The 16,320-nt window shown below is 41.6% G+C and overlaps 1 non-coding gene across 1 annotated transcript; it reads left to right on the plus strand.

The window, feature by feature from the left end:
* The first annotated feature begins 7,628 nt into the window (after positions 1–7,628).
* Positions 7,629–7,703, plus strand: Trnat-ugu. The gene has a single exon. It is a non-coding gene; the product is annotated as a tRNA-Thr (tRNA).
* The last annotated feature ends 8,617 nt before the right edge of the window (positions 7,704–16,320 follow it).

The raw sequence follows: 16,320 nt of genomic DNA on the forward strand, positions 1-16,320 counted from the left end.
TGAGCAGTGTGTCTTTTAACATAAAAAAGCAATATGTATCACAATATACTGTCATACACTAGGGAAATGTACAGATGAAATGTGGTACAACGTACCTTTTTTACACCATGTCCTAAAGTGATACGGCCATAATGGCATCGTCAAAACATATAAATATAATCAGCATAGCATCGTCACATAGATTTAAAATATGGTGTAGAATAGGCCACATCGTCCACATAGTGATTATTGCCAACTAGCTACTGAGGTACAGTAGCCTACAGGAACCTTTTTGCCTACACCCTCCCTAGATGTCGCTACTGTTTTAATTAGTCTGCTACTGTTTTAATAAATCTGCTACATGCATTTTATCTAATGTGCTTTTATCAGATTATGTTTTTGCGTAAATGATGACTACACATAAGCAAGCCCACAGGAGTTTCTTGAACATCCCTGTAACGCTCTCACTCCTAGTAAATGATTCTGCGACGAAACGCGCACTCTTCGTTGCATCTTCTCTGTTTCTCATTCCTACATGCTAAGGATCCCTTATTGATGAACAATACTCGAGAATGGATCGATCGAGCGCCTTATAAGCCATGGAATAGGTTCGTTGATATGTGAGTGACCCGTAGACTTCTTAAGTATCAGGACCCGGTACGTTCTCCTGGACGACGAGTGTTCATCAGAGACAAGTGTATCGTCAGGAAGTGTAATAGCATCGCTCTTGTTTTCTATATACATAATTGATCTCACGGAGAGCAACAGTCTGCGGATGTAAAGGAATAATGCTGTCTCATATGGGAAGTTGTCCTCGTTGAGTGACTGCAGGAGGATACAAAGTGACGTAGACAAAATTTCTACTCGGTGTGATGAATACCAGCTTGCTCTAAGTGTGGAGAAATGTAAGTTAATGCAGATGAGTAGGAAAAACAATCCTATATGTTCAAGTACAGCATTAGTAGTATACCGCCTGACACAGTTAGGTCGATTAAATACGTGGGCATAAGTTTGCAAAGCTATATGAAATGGAACGAGAAGGTAAGAACAGCAGCAGCAAAGGAGAATGGCTACTGGGAGAATTTTCGAAAAGTGTGGTTCATCTGTAAAGGAAATCACGCGTAGAACACCAGTGCGACCGCTTCTTCAGCACTGCTCGAGTGTTTGGGATCCCCATCGGGATGGAATAAAGAAAGACATCGAAGAAATTGAGAGGCGGGCTGTTAGATTTGTTACCAGAAGGTTCGATCAACAGGCGAGTGTTATGAATGTGTTCAAATGGGAATCCTCGGAGGAATGACGACGTTCTTTTCGCGGAACACTACTGAGAACCAGCATTTCAAGCTGACTGTCGAATGATTTTACTGCCGTCAACGTACTAATCGCGTAAGAACCACGGAGATAAGGTGAAAGAAATTAGGGCTCGTACGGAGGTGTTTAGGCAGTTACTTTTTGCCTCGCTTTATATGCGAGTGGTAAAGGAAAGGAAGTGACGAGTATTGGTGCAAGATACCCTCCGCCACGCATCATACTGGACTAGCGGAGTATGTATTTAGATGCAGATGTGGAGGACGTAATTTTTTGCTTGACTCTTCTGAGAAAGTACACTCATGGAATTTCATCCCCTTGGAAACACTCCGTTGTACACAAACACTCTTTCGGCCCATGCTTCTGCAGTGTGTTAAGCAGCCATAATTTATTTGCGTATAATGTGTTAAATGTAGACCAGCGGATATTACTAAACGTTAGCAAGTTAGCAAGTTTTCTGAAAAATTTCTGGATCTCTACGTTTGTAAAATAAAATTTTTAAACTGGTGAAGTATCTAAAAATTTCATTCTGGTGTATATTCCGGACACGCCTGTACGTACAGAAAATAAGCACTATCATTTTCAATTCAAATATGAAAAGTGGTCTGTCCTAGCCACTTCCGCTGACAATAAGATTCGTGAAGTAACTGAGAAGATTGACGAGGTCATCGCCGACAACATCAACAAGCCTCCCACTAGTACCTGGATAAAGTTTGTGCTCAACACCCACCTCTATCCAACAATCTGTCTAGGATATCACAACAATCACCACCGGTGTTGGAAGTGTAAAGGACTAAAATGATAACGCTTCGTTGACTAGTCTCAGCAGCATTCCACACACCTTGTGTTTGACGCTAAAGATCAAAGTACGATCCTATCGGCAGCCTGCCTTGATGAATGTAACCCTCACCTCTGCTATGCGTCCTCCAATAATGAAAGACAGCCAACAGCAGCAACACTTAAATTTCTCTGGGATTTCCCACAAGCTAGCGTCGTCCAGTCTTCAGTGAACTTGGTATTAACATTCTAGTAACACGATCTTTTCCATAACCTAGATGGAAAGCTGAATAGGAGGCGTCCTTCCTTAGCTTAGACAAATGCACGGGATGTATACCGGCAACAAGTATCAACCACCAGAGGATTACTGGCGCAGTTATTACTACAGAATAAAAGTTATTCCTAAATGCTTGTGGAAGAACTACTTCACCAGCTGGGCTGCTGAGTTAGAGAATTTGTTCAAAGAACTTCAGCAAAGCGTAGACCACGAGACAGCAGATCAGTTACTTCACAACATCGAAACTGTGAGACGAGAAAAGTGGGTGGAGACCATTGAAGACATGGATTTTAAAACGTCAAGTAAAACAGCTTGGTCCTTACGAGGAACTTTGGGGGGAGGGGGAGGGGGGCGCATCGGAATGTGTTTGTGACCCTGCATTACCAGACCAAATTGCTGATTTTACTGTGTCGACCTCAAGAGCCACCCACGATCGAGAGCGTACATTTAAAGTTAGGAAAGAGCTCAAGACCGCCAAAGCAGCCTGAAACACAGAAATCAACTAACTGGTCACCTTCAACGTGGAATAAATCACAACAGTTCTTCAGAAAACGAAATTAGGAAAAGCCCCAGGGTTCACTGGCTTCCATAATGAATTAATCGTGTGTTTCGGCAATTATACAAGAAAGTAGCTTACCAGGGTTTTCACAGATGTCTTGCAGGTAGTCAATGTTCACCATCACCTAAAGAGAGCTAAGGTCATTGTCATATTAAAACCAGAAAGAGGAACAGAAGGTTCCAAATGATTGGAAAAGAGCACAGGTCGTCCCAGTTTTCAAGAAGGGTCGTCGAGCAGATGCGCAAAACTATAGGCCTATATCTCCGACATCGATCTGTTGTACAATTTTAGATCATGTTTTTTGCTCGCGTATCATGTCATTTCTGGAAACCCAGAATCTACTCTGTAGGAATCAACAAGGATTCCGGAAACAGCGATCTTGTGAGACCCAACTCCCTTTATTTGTTCATGAGACCCAGAAAATATTAGATGCAGGCTCCCAGGTAGATGCCATTTTCCTTGACTTGCGGAAGGCGTTCGACACAGTTCCGCACTGTCGCCTGATAAACAAAGTAAGAACCTACGGACTCTCAAACCAGCTGTGTGGCTGGATTGAAGAGTTTTTAGCAAACAGATCACAGCATGTTGTTCTCAATGGAGAGACGTCCACAGACGTTAAAGTAACCTCTGGCGTGCCACAGGGGAGTGTTATGTGACCTTTGCTTTTCACAGTATATATAAATGACCTAGTAGATAGTGTCGGAAGCCCCAAGCGGTATTTCGCGGATGATGCTGTAGTATACAGAGAAGTTGCAGCATTAGAAAATTGCAGCGAAATGCAGGAATATCTGCAGCGGATAGGCACTTGGTGCAGGGAGTGGCAACTGACCCTTAACATAGACAAATGTTATGTATTCTCAATACATAGAAAGAAGGATCCTTTATTGTATGATTACATGATAGCGGAACAAACACTGGTAGCAGTTACTTCTGTAAAATATCTGGGAGTATGCGTATGGAACGATTTGAAATGGAATGATCATAAAAAATTAATTGTTGGTAAGGTGGGTGCCAGGTTGAGATTCATTGGGAGAGTCCTTAGAAAATGTAGTCAATCAAAAAAGGAGGTGGCTCACAAAACACTCGTTCGACCTATACTTGAGTATTGCTTATCAGTGTGTGATCCGTACCAGGTCGGGTTGACAGAGGAGGTAGAGAAGATCCAAAGAAGAGCGGCGCGTTTCGCCACAGAGTTATTTGGTAAGCGTGATAACACTACGGAGATGTCTAACAAACTCAAGTGGCAGACTCTGCAAGGGAGGCGCTCTGCATCGCGGTGTAGCTTGCTCGCCAGGTTTCGAGAGGGTGCGTTTCTGGATGAGGTATCGAATATATTGCTTCCCCCTACTTATACCTCCCGAGGAGATCACGAATGTGAAATTAGAGAGATTAGAGCGCGCACGGAGGCTTTCAGACACTCGTTCTTCCCGCGAACCATACGCGACTGGAACAGGAAAGGGAGGTAATGACAGTGGCACGTAAAGTGCCCTCCGCCACACACCGTTGGAAGGCTTGCGGAGTATAAATGTATCTTTAGACGTAAAAATGTTTCCTCACAAATCTACAGACCAGTTGCACTGCTCAGCACGATTTACAAGCTTTGGAAAACGTCACTCTATAACACGATCAGCCCTGAGACACTTCAACGTAGCCTCGTTGAAAAGGCAGGATTTGGCCCTCATCGAAGCCGCTCGTATAAAGTTCTCTCATTAACAACCTTCGTAGGGGCAGGTTACCAAAGACAGCTGGGGTGTATCATTCCTACAATACGTAACTGTTTTACCCCTCCAGCACCAGTCATGGATCGAAGGCAGCTTCCACGTCATTTCAGCTTCTACGTGACATGAGAGTCAACTTGTTTTACGAAGAACCTCTAACCAAGAAACAAGCAATTGCCGAATCCTTGCCACAATGAAATGCAGCTGTTTTCAGTATCTTATTAGATTGATGGGCACTATACTCTATGTATCTTCTTTTAGTGCGTGCTCTTTATATTATGGAGATCTGATTTGATTTGATTTTTGTTTGGTCCTGTTGTACTGTGTAAGTAGTGTAATAGTAATATAGGAATTGTCAAGCGAAATAGTACAGTGTTACATAAGCATTTCGTACATTATATATATGGTTGCACATAATATTACAACCTGCGGTTTACTGGTATAAGTTTAAGCGAAGGCTTAAAAGAGCAGAGTAAATGAAAGTATACCTGTGTATGATGAGGAAATAAATAAATAAATTTGGATTTTAACAACGTAATTTAAACTGAAACACAAAAGTTTTATTATCACAACATAAGTAAAAGACTAAGCGAATTTTTAAGAGCTTAGAATAAGTGCAGGAACTCATTTTTATTCTATAAGTTAAATACAACATTTTGTGCTCATGACGTATGTAAAAGTATCATATTTTTTTCATTTAAGAGTGGGTTTCTATCTGTGTGTGGGTTCCTCAATTTTTACGCTAAAGGATGTTTTATAACTCTAACAATTCGTTCATTTTATAAGGAAATAGATCTATGGGGAATGTTTTCATTTCCTTTTGAACGCCTGTAAATTATTTCCGCTTTTGTACCAAGTAAAGCTTATTGGATACTTTCAGACCTGACTTAGTATCTTCCTTGTATGTGGTAGCGAGATTTGCTGAGTCAAGGTTGGAATTTTGCGTCTGCCTTGTGTCATGGTTATGAATGTTATAATTTCTGTGAAATAATTCCCTGTCCTTGCCTAAACATCATCTGTGAGTAGTTGTGTTAAGCTGTAACAGAAAGAGCCTGAGAGACTGGAAGATGCCCCTGCTGTGAGATACCCCAGATGTTTATCCCATTGAAGAGCATAGAATAGAAATACACAGAATATGACAACAGCAATATTTCCCTGTCGACAGAGTGGGGAATGGCTCTGAGCACTATGGGACTTAACATCTATGGTCATCAGTCCCCTAGAACTTAGAACTACTTAAACCTAACTAACCTAAGGACAGCACACAACACCCAGCCATCACGAGGCAGAGAAAATCCCTGATCCCGCCGGGAATCGAACCTGGGAACCCGGGCGTGGGAAGCGAGAACGCTACCGCACGACCACGAGATGCGGGCTAGAGTGGGGAATGTCTCGCAGCGCAAAGCATACTGAACTGAGCTTCTTGACCAGCTTCTCAACATACTCTATCCATTTTAACTAAGTGTCTATTTGGACGACTACGAATTTTGGATGTGTGATGCCATTAATTTTTTGCTTGTTAATATTCCACATAAGTAACATGTAGTTTTTTATTTGCTGTCTGAAACTGTTTAATGTTAGTTTTTATAAAATTTTGGGCTCTTCTATTTGCTGTGAATCATTTGTGCACTTGTTTACCGACTGTCAGGGCTGTATCCTGCTGTGTGGACTTGGGGCCTTCGATCATAACACTTGCATTATCGGCAAACATGACTACTTCTGCTTGTCATTAATTGTAATTGGTAGATCATTAATGTAGACCAAGAAAATCAGTGACCCAAGATTCAAATCATTAGCGACCCAGTTTTTTACATTACCACTATCTGAGTGTATTCTTACACTTGCCCCAATTAATGTAATACTTCGTTACCTAATGTGTGAAGTAACTGATTTCGCTGGCTCTCGATCTTTCGCCATAATCGAGTCCAACAACATGAGGTGGCAAATATGAGGTAGCCAAGGAGGTGGAAAGGTGGGTTCTACTAAGCCAAGACTGCTTGATAGCGACAACAGGAAGACACAGTTAATTACCAGGAGTAGAAAATAAGAAAGTATTTACTACTTAACTCTGCTGTAGCCCATGATCAGTTGACAACTATCGAAGACGCGACTAGACTAAGCGTCTGTAGAATGACATAATTTACAAGTCACAAATCTTGCAGTGATGAATTAATCTCTCGTAATCTTGAATGTCGAATCCGGTGACTTTGAAAGCTAACTTGGAACGGAGCTACAAAGACTTGATGGCAGCAATGACTGAGCTGCAGATTATGACTAACATCGGCGCTGGCTGACCACTGAGCGCGGCTACGAACTTTAGACTGGCACAACTGCACTACACTTCTGCTACACATGAAGTGCCCTAGTGGTGCCTCGCGGCGAGCATAAGTACTGCGACTGTCTGTGTACTCTTTGGCTAACACAGCCGTTCTTCTGTTCCGTTTATCGAGAGAATCGCATCCGGCAGATCGGTCTCTCAGGCGGTGGTGTGGTCGTATGACTGACGACATCACAGATTTCCTATTGTGTAAATAAGATTCTAGTCAAGTCAAGGTTTCTCTTTGATTATATATGACGGTAGTATCTGTTCCCGAAAGAACAGTTACCGTGGATGACCATGCAGCTTTGCTAGAAACGAAATGATAATTAAATGGACACCCTAGCTGCAAACAGGCGTTGATGTACTTCATTGGGGACATGCTGAAAATGTGTGACCCGACCGGGACTCGAACCCGGGATCTCCTGCTTACATGGCAGACGCTCTATCCATCTGAGCCACCGAGGGCACAGAGGATAGTGCGACTGCAGGGACTTATCCCTTGCACGCTCCCCGTGAGATACACATTCCCAACATGTCCACACCACTACATTCGTAGTACGCCTAATAATGAGTATGATGGGTAAACATCTATTAGGCGTACTACGAATGTAGTGGTGTGGACATGTTGGGAATGTGTATCTCACGGGGAGCGTGCAAGGGATAAGTCCCTGCAGTCGCACTATCCTCTGTGCCCGCGGTGGCTCAGATGGATAGAGCGTCTGCCATGTAAGCAGGAGATCCCGGGTTCGAGTCCCGGTCGGGGCACACCTTTTCAGCATGTCCCCAATGAAGTACATCAACGCCTGTTTGCAGCAAGGGTGTCCATTGAATTATCATTTCAATTCTAGCAAAGCTGCATGGTCATCCACGGTAACTGTTCTTTCGGGAACAGATACTACCGTCATACATAGTTAAATATGGCTTCCTGGCCATTGACCTTCTTGTGCGATCGCACACGCTATGCCCGAACTCGTACGGGACTTGGTAGATTAATCTGCCACGAGTAATGAGTATGATGGGCAAACATCTATTAGGCGTACTACGAATGTAGTGGTGTGGACATGTTGGGAATGTGTATCTCACGGGGAGCGTCCAAGGGATAAGTCCCTGCAGTCGCACTATCCTCTGTGCCCACGGTGGCTCTGATGGATAGAGCGTCTGCCATGTAAGCAGGAGTTCCCGGGTTCGAGTCCCGGTCGGGGCACACATTTTCAGCATGTCCCCAATGAAGTACATCAACGCCTGTTTGCAGCTAGGGTCTCCATTTAATTATCATTTCATTTCTCTTTGATTCTGTAGCGTAAAAGCATTTTAGCTGTGCATTGGAGTGTGCATAGTCGAATGCCCTAACAAGTTAACAACAGATCCCCATTGCATGTCTTCTGAAATTTATGTCACCGAGAATTTCAGCTGATGGGCAAAATGTAGCACTCTCTGTAGAGAATCCGTTACGAAGGTCGTAATAGCTTAACAATAAATCCTATCACACAGTAGTCTCTCAAATACCTTTCAAAACACTGACAGCGGAGGGATGTAGCGCCACGCAGAGTGGCCGAGTGCTTTAAGGCGCCATGTCACGGATTGTGCACACCCTCCCGCCGGAGATTCGAGTCCTCCCTCGGGCATATATATATATATATATATATATATATATATGTGTGTGTGTGTGTGTGTGTGTGTGTGTTGTTCTCAGCATAAGTTATTTTAAGTAGTGTTTAAGTCTAGGGACCGATGACCTCAGCAGTTTGGTCCCATAGGAAATCACACATTTGAACATTTCATGGGGCGTTAGTTGTATATTACACGCCTCTCTTCACTTTTGTGGAGTGGCATAGCTATGGCATGTATAAGTCTGTCTGTTGTCATTTACTGTTTACACAAATAGCACTATATGAATAGGTCTGCACATGGCTTTAAAATCCTTCTTGATACACCAGTGTATCGAGAAGACTGAGAGTTTTTAATTTCATGATTTTTTTTTTTGGTTTCCTTAGAGGTTATACCTTCGAAATGAAGAGCTACCATTGGTGTGATTTGCGTATGATTAAGTAGCTCACTGGTTTTTGTGGGAGGTTGTTTGGTTATTCTGGTCTGCGCCGTTATCTGAGGAACGTGACATCCCTGCTTGATCTGATTTTATGTGCCTATTTGTCTAATTTCTTATAATGTTATACATGCTTTCACTCTATTGTTTGACTAGCCGATTGTTTGTGCATAATTCACGTGTTTGGCCTTCCTAAACCTACATATTAGAATTTTACAGCAGTTCTTGTAATGCAATTTTCCTACTAGGTTAGTATTAGTCCTCTGTTCTGTCTTCTTTGGTACTTATTTAAATACCAGTAGTTGACCATTCTGAGAAAACTATTTCTAAATATACTAATACATTTAGAATTTAATGTTCTGACTTGTTTAACTTGAGTGTTACCATTTACTGTTTTGCAGCTTGCAAGGTTTAAAGCTGTCAGACTGACCATTTGTTACAGCCTGAAATTTTACTTCACTGTAATCCGTGGAGTATAAGAAACATATTACCAGTTATGGTCTCCCTGTAGCAATATACTAGTGTTGGGAATGAGATGATACGGAAGTATAAAGTCGACAGTAAAAATTATAACTGTTTATGGCTTTTATTTTCGAAAGAAAGGTAATGTTAAAATCACCACATACTGCATTTTCTCTGTTATTCTTATAAAGTTTTATGAGAATTGATTCTAGCTGAGAAAGGAAGTTTTTGACGTTTCCTAATGTGCAATGTAAATGTTATTCATATAATGGACTGAGTTTCCAGTTGGAGTATGACACCACAGAATTCAAAACGCTAAGTTACATCTATTGCTTGTGGCATGAGAGTATTGTTCATGTAAATTGCCACCTAATCTTGTCCCAAATTGGTCCTACATTAGTGCGATCATATTCAATAAGTATTTAAATCAACTTGTTTAATTTTTGTAGCTTGTAGGAGATGTTCAGTTAAATCTGTGGTGATTGTATCTGCTCCAGCAATTTTTGAAGGAAAAGCAGAACCGCATCTCTCTTATTTAAAAGACTCCTTATATTGTGAGGAAATATTTTTAAGCAATACAGTTTTCCTGTTGTATCTCTGACAGGTTCCATAATGCTACATTTGACAAGTGAGGTATTATTATCTAAAGTATAACATTTACTCTCTAATTTTCACTGTACTTTAGCCTAAAAAAAGGTCTTTCTCGCGTATTAACGATAACTGGAATACACTTCTGTAGTAAAAACCACTATTTCTCTTTTTTAGTAGCAGTACAACATTTTGTACCACATCCCCTGTATTTCACATAAAATTATTGCAGGTGCTTGTTTCGGCCAGTTTTTTTTATTTGTTGTGAATTTTCTTCCAGTGGCATTCAGATAAAGACTATGTCTAGTATGAAATCTTTGACCAGCACCACTGATATCCAGAACACAATACGTTAGGGATGTACATGACGACAAAGTATCTCCAAAATCGATTATTGGTGAGACTGCGCTGTGACACACTACACGGCGACAGATCAGGTCCATAACATTCATTTAGTGTTAGTGTGGAAACGTTGGCAGTCAGATTTAGAGCTTCCTGGAATCGTGTTCTCTTACCTTTTCTTGTCTGCGAGGTGCTTATCGGATTAAAAGTTTGCGGGAGAGGCGCCTGAGTGCTTCGTTAACCTAATAACTAAGTTAATAAACCAGTTTTCCCCGTAATGAAGGGTCGTATTTTCGTAGATGCAAAACACACTCAAGAGCGCTAGCGTCTAGTTTCGTAACCCTTCACACTGTTAATGGTACAGGACTCCGTCTGCCGAGGCGTACTCGATAGAAGCAACTTTTTTATGACTTCTGATGAACGCGAAAAGCTATAAACAAATATTCAGCAGCAGTAAATTAAGAAAATCTGTTTGCACAAGCCAAATAATAATCCGTAATAAAATACTAGCTTATTTACAAATTTTAAATGTACCAGCTCCCTAAATAACGTCTGGTTAAAGTAGTAGAGGCGAAAAAATTCTGTTTCAACAGGTACACGGATTTCACATTGTGAATGCAGTACGGTTCTCGTTAATATTACTTCATGGCTGAACCTAATGGTCATTACATTAGTGTAATCTCTACTAATCATGCTGATTGTACTACGTTGTGCGTTTAAAAACTGGAGTATGTTACAGGAAGAATAAGAGAGACAGCGATAAAGCATTATTTCCTGCAAATGCATGTTCACTTTGTATTTTGTCAGGTTAGCTAAAACTGTTACTCCCATACATGACAATCTGGATTGCACTCACGTCACTTCTGGCTAAGACGCCTAATAAAATCATAAAATCTGTAGTTATAAAGGTCTTAAATGGATCCATTATTTACAACGTTGACTGAAAATGCATATTAAGAACACCTCCTTTGACAATTTCTCCGACATGTTGTTGCAGTGATAAACTGTACTGTTGTATGAATTCATTACTATTAAACGTTATCATCACACAAATTGAAACAATCAGTAGTAATATACACAATTTTTTGGGTATGAGTATGGAAGAAATCCTCATACAGCGCCTGTATACATGTCTCGATCGCTTCTTAACCACTTACAGCTAAATAATTTTCTATAGACAGTAGAACGAAAACCAGTGGGTGTCTGGTTAGGTTCTAGCTTGATGATAGCGAAGGGATAGCACACAAATTGTGCTACTAGGAAAAGACCATGGCCTTGCGCTGTACTGCCTAACTTCTCTTTGCTGCAGGATCCTTGAAAATATTCTCAGTTCGAATATAATAAACTTTTTTGACACTGAGAAGGTTATGTGCACGAGTCAGCTTGCATTTAGAAAGTATCGCTCGTGCGAAACTCAGCTTGCCAATTTCTCAGATGACATACTGAGAACTATGGATGAAGGACAACAGGTAGCTTCCATATTTCTAGATTTCCAAAAATCATTTGACACGGTGTCCCATTGCAGGCTATTAACGAAGGTAACAGCATATGGAATAAGTTCACAGATAAGTGAGTGACTCTAAGACTTCTCAAAATATAGAACCCAGTATGTTGTCCTCGACGGCGAGTGTTCATCACAGAGAAGGGTATCGTCAGAAATGGCGCACAGAAGTGTGATAGGACAGCTATTGTTCTCTATACACATAAATGATATTGCTGACAGGGTGGGTAGCAATCCGTAATTGTTTGCTAATGATGCCGTGGTGTACGGTAAGGTGTCAAAGTTGGGTGACTGTAGGAAGATACAAGACGACTTAGACAAAATTTCCAGTTGTTGTGGTGAATGGCAACTAGCCCTGAATGTGGAAAAATGTAAGTTAATGTGGATGAGCGGAAATATCAAATCTGTAAGTTCGGATACAGTGTTACTAGTGTCCAGCTTGATACAATCAAACTATTTATGTATCTGGGCATAACGTTGCAAAGCGATATGAGGTGAAACGAGCATGTGAGAACTGTGTAGGGTAGGCGAATGGTTGACTTCGGTTTATTGGGAGAACTTTAGGAAAGAGTGGTTCATCTGTGAAGGAGACCCCATATAGGCCGGTCGCGGTGGTCTAGCGGTTCTAGGCGCTCAGTCCGGAACCGCGCGACTGCTACGGTCGCAGGTTCGAATCCTGCCTCGGTCATTCGATGTGTGTGATGTCCTTAGGTTTAAGTAGTTCTAAGTTCTAGGGGACTGATGACCACAGATGTTAAGTCCATAGTGCTCAGAGCCATCTGAACCATCAGACCCCATATAGGACGCTGGTGCGACCTATTCTTGAGTATTACTCCAGTGTTTGGGATCCTTACCCACTCGGATTGAAGGTAAACGATGAAGTAATCCAGACGATGGCTGCCAAATTTGTTACCGGTATGTTCGAACAACACGTGTTACGGGGATGCTTCGGGAACTCAAATGGGAATTCCTGGAGGGGAGGCGACGTTCTATTCTAGAAAAGCTATTTAGAAAATTTAGGGAACCAGCATCTGAAGCTGACTTCCGAACGGTTGTACTGCCGCCGAAATTCATTGCACGTAAGGATCATGAAGATAAGATACGAGAAATTAGGGCTCATACGGAGGCATGTAGACTGTTGTTTTTCCCTCGCTCTATTTGCGAGTGGAACAGTAAAGGAAATGACAAGTAGTGGTACATGGTACCCTCTGCCACGCACCGTACCGTGGCTAGCGGAGTATCTATGTAGATGTAACTGTAGATGAAGAGGTAAGAAACATCACGATATTAGTTTTAACTGGCATAAGAAACAATGCGACACCGGACTCGGATTCTGAGAGTGTGTCATCCTATTCATTGCGCGGCATGAGCCTGTCTTGGTGTTCTAGTATATTCGGTTTCGTACAAGTAAGCGAAAAGTGTTGCGGATGTAAATGCGACACAGACCGCAAATAGCGGGATCAGTCAAGTCTTGCCGATATCGTCGGTCGTATGACTCAGAACCTCTCACGCGCCGTTGAATTTCCTACTGCGTTCTCCAGTTTATACAAGTTGTCAGGTTGTTGAGTAGCTGTTTGTGGTAAAGGCCGCCTTGTGGCTTGCTGTGTCTCAAAATATTAGCCGTGTTGAAATTTTCTATTAATGCAGTAGACAAAGATCAGAGCCTTGAAATGACACAGTCCGTGACTGAGGCTGTAGCATTCAAGTCCGACATCGATTAAGGCCATGCTAGGGTGGTCCTTTACAAAATTGCGCTACGAGTACCTTCCCCATGATACTCTAATGAGAATTTGTACTCCGTATTTAAATTTGATCCTCCCATAAACCTTTCACGTGTGTCTAGCAATAACTTTCCAGCGTACTTTATACTCTGTTTTCTTGAACTTCAAATTTCACTATCGATGGTGTTACTATTTTTGTTTACAATATTATTGGAAAATATTCCTTCATTTGCGTGACAAACTGAAGAATCTATTCGTCAGAAAACTGCTGTTAAATAATTTAGCAACACTATAAAAACGAACTTCAATTCCTCATACAAACATGTGTTCCTTAGCTTCCCATCGTTTCATAGTCACATGTTATAGGTTTACCCAACGGAAACGGAACAAAGAGACATTGGAATTAACGCCGTTGACAACACCGTTAAGTGCATACTGGACAGAATAGCTATGAGAAATACGTTATACGTGTAGTGCCTGAGGGCAATATACGAATTTTCAGTGTTATTTCCAAATATTTTTATTGTAGATTTTAAACCAAAAGATTTATTTTCAAACAGGAAGAATAAGCAAGTGCCTTCACTTTATACTACTGAAGAGCACAAAATAATTTACTTTTATGCACTATTTCTTAAATAAAATTAATGTTGTACAGCAATCAATAAATTTTAATGGGGAATAAGCAGTCTTGCCCTTGATATATAGGGACCGATGACCTCAGTAGTTTGGTCCCATAAGACCTTACCACAAATTTCCAAAAAAAAAAAGATTTAAGTATGTGGTCAGGACGATATCAGGACAACTCATGTGAATTAGTCAGCACTTGAAAAGTAGTTTAAATATCTGAACCATGCTGGCATATGTCTAGGTATTACTTTGACTGAAGGCGACGAGACGGTGCATTGAATGCAGTATACAACCAATTTCTGAAGGCGATGAGACGGTACATTGGATGCAATATAAAATAAATTTATTTTAATTCACGTCTATGGTCTCAAACTTATATGTCCTCCGACAAGCGGTTCCGTGCCCAATACTTGTATTGTACAGTATTGTATTTTAACCGGGGGCCTAGAAACAACGGAGAGGCTCCGTCCCCTCCGCAGCCGCAGTGGTCCACAACCCCACGACGGCTACCGCAGTCCACTTCACCACTCCGCCGCCCCACATCGAACCCAGGGTTATTGTGCGGGTCACACCAGGCGAGTGTAACCCCTATGTTTGCGTGGTAGAGTAATGGTGGTGCACGCGTACGTGGAGAACTTGTTTGCCAATCAATCGCCGACATAGTGTAGCTGAGGCGGAATAAGGGTAACCAGCCTGCATTCGCCGTGGCATGTAGAAAACCGCCTAAAAACCATCCACAGACTGGCCGGCTCACCAGACCTCGACACAAGTCTGCCGGGCGAATTCGTACCGGGGACCAGGCGCTCCTTCCCGATCCGGAAAGCCGTACGTTGAACCGCACGGCCAACCGGGCGGGCCGTGCCCAATGCCTGCTTTATTTTCGTTGACAATCTTTCCACTTTAATCACTCGACCCCTCTGTTACATATATCCTCCTTATGGCTTTACCTAGTATAGAGTTTTCTTACGTTGTGCGAATAACTAGTGTTCTCTTGCCGATTCTCTGTTTATACAATATATGTACTTCATTAACTAGGCAATCTTTCTCTTGCATTGGTACGGTGTTTTATCATTCTTTTCTTGGAACGGTGTACCGCAGGGTAGGAGGGGCCGTCTGGCGGTAACGTTCCTACAACCACCTCTCGTCTTTGCGGCGTTCTGGCAGTAGTGCCAACAGAGGGCGTTGATTATGTACAGTAATCTCCTTTTATTAATTGGGCTTCCTTAGCTATTCGTTTTGTAATTGTTTTATATTATTCTGTGCACTCGGAAAGCTATTTATTCTTTACGTCATTACCTAAACTATCGCCATTAGCGTGTATCAGAGTTAATGTCACTTAACTTTTTCTTTTTTAAAAATCAAACTTTTGTCGTGATTTAATTGTTTTGCATTTTATAGCTGTAATGACTTTTATACCTTATAAGCCGACGACAGACTTTACTAAATGTATGCCTCTTTTTATTTGACATCGTACAATTATCATTGATGAATATGTGCACGCCTGCATTAGCGACATCTGGCGAGGTTGCAACACCAACATTTCGTGGCTACTGTACGGCAGTCCGTTTTGAACAGTAATGCTGCTGACAAGATAACTTTTGTGTGTACTGTTATTTATACAGATGAGACAATGCCGGCGTTGATTTTGAGTTCAGCTTTTGACAATGCTACTATGGCTCCAATATATTAGGACATGCTTTTATAAAACAGGTATGTCTCGTCATATTTAAAGTGCATAATTTTCATATGTGTATCATTAATACCTTTTATCATAATCTGTTTTATTTTTTAAGCTGTAGACAATCTGCTAACTGTATTTTTTCCATATTTTGCTGCAGAACTGTTGACCGAAACCGGTAGCATGAGAACCTACAAGTTTGTGACCATGGACGAGATATAAAAGATCATTCTACATTGTCGGGTCAGTGTTCCATTCGCGACCATGTCGCAGCTTGTAGGAATACTGTATAGATGGGATACCTGCTCCATTAAACCTCTTTGCGTTGATAGCCATACGACACTTTTGTTGCACGAAATATCAGTGGTTCTTCATACTGCATTGTACCACGGAGCTTTGTGTCTTCTCCTTGCTACACA

The sequence above is a fragment of the Schistocerca americana genome, chromosome 6 (genome assembly GCF_021461395.2).
Source record: "Schistocerca americana isolate TAMUIC-IGC-003095 chromosome 6, iqSchAmer2.1, whole genome shotgun sequence".
Classification (NCBI taxonomy): Eukaryota; Metazoa; Arthropoda; class Insecta; order Orthoptera; family Acrididae; genus Schistocerca; species Schistocerca americana.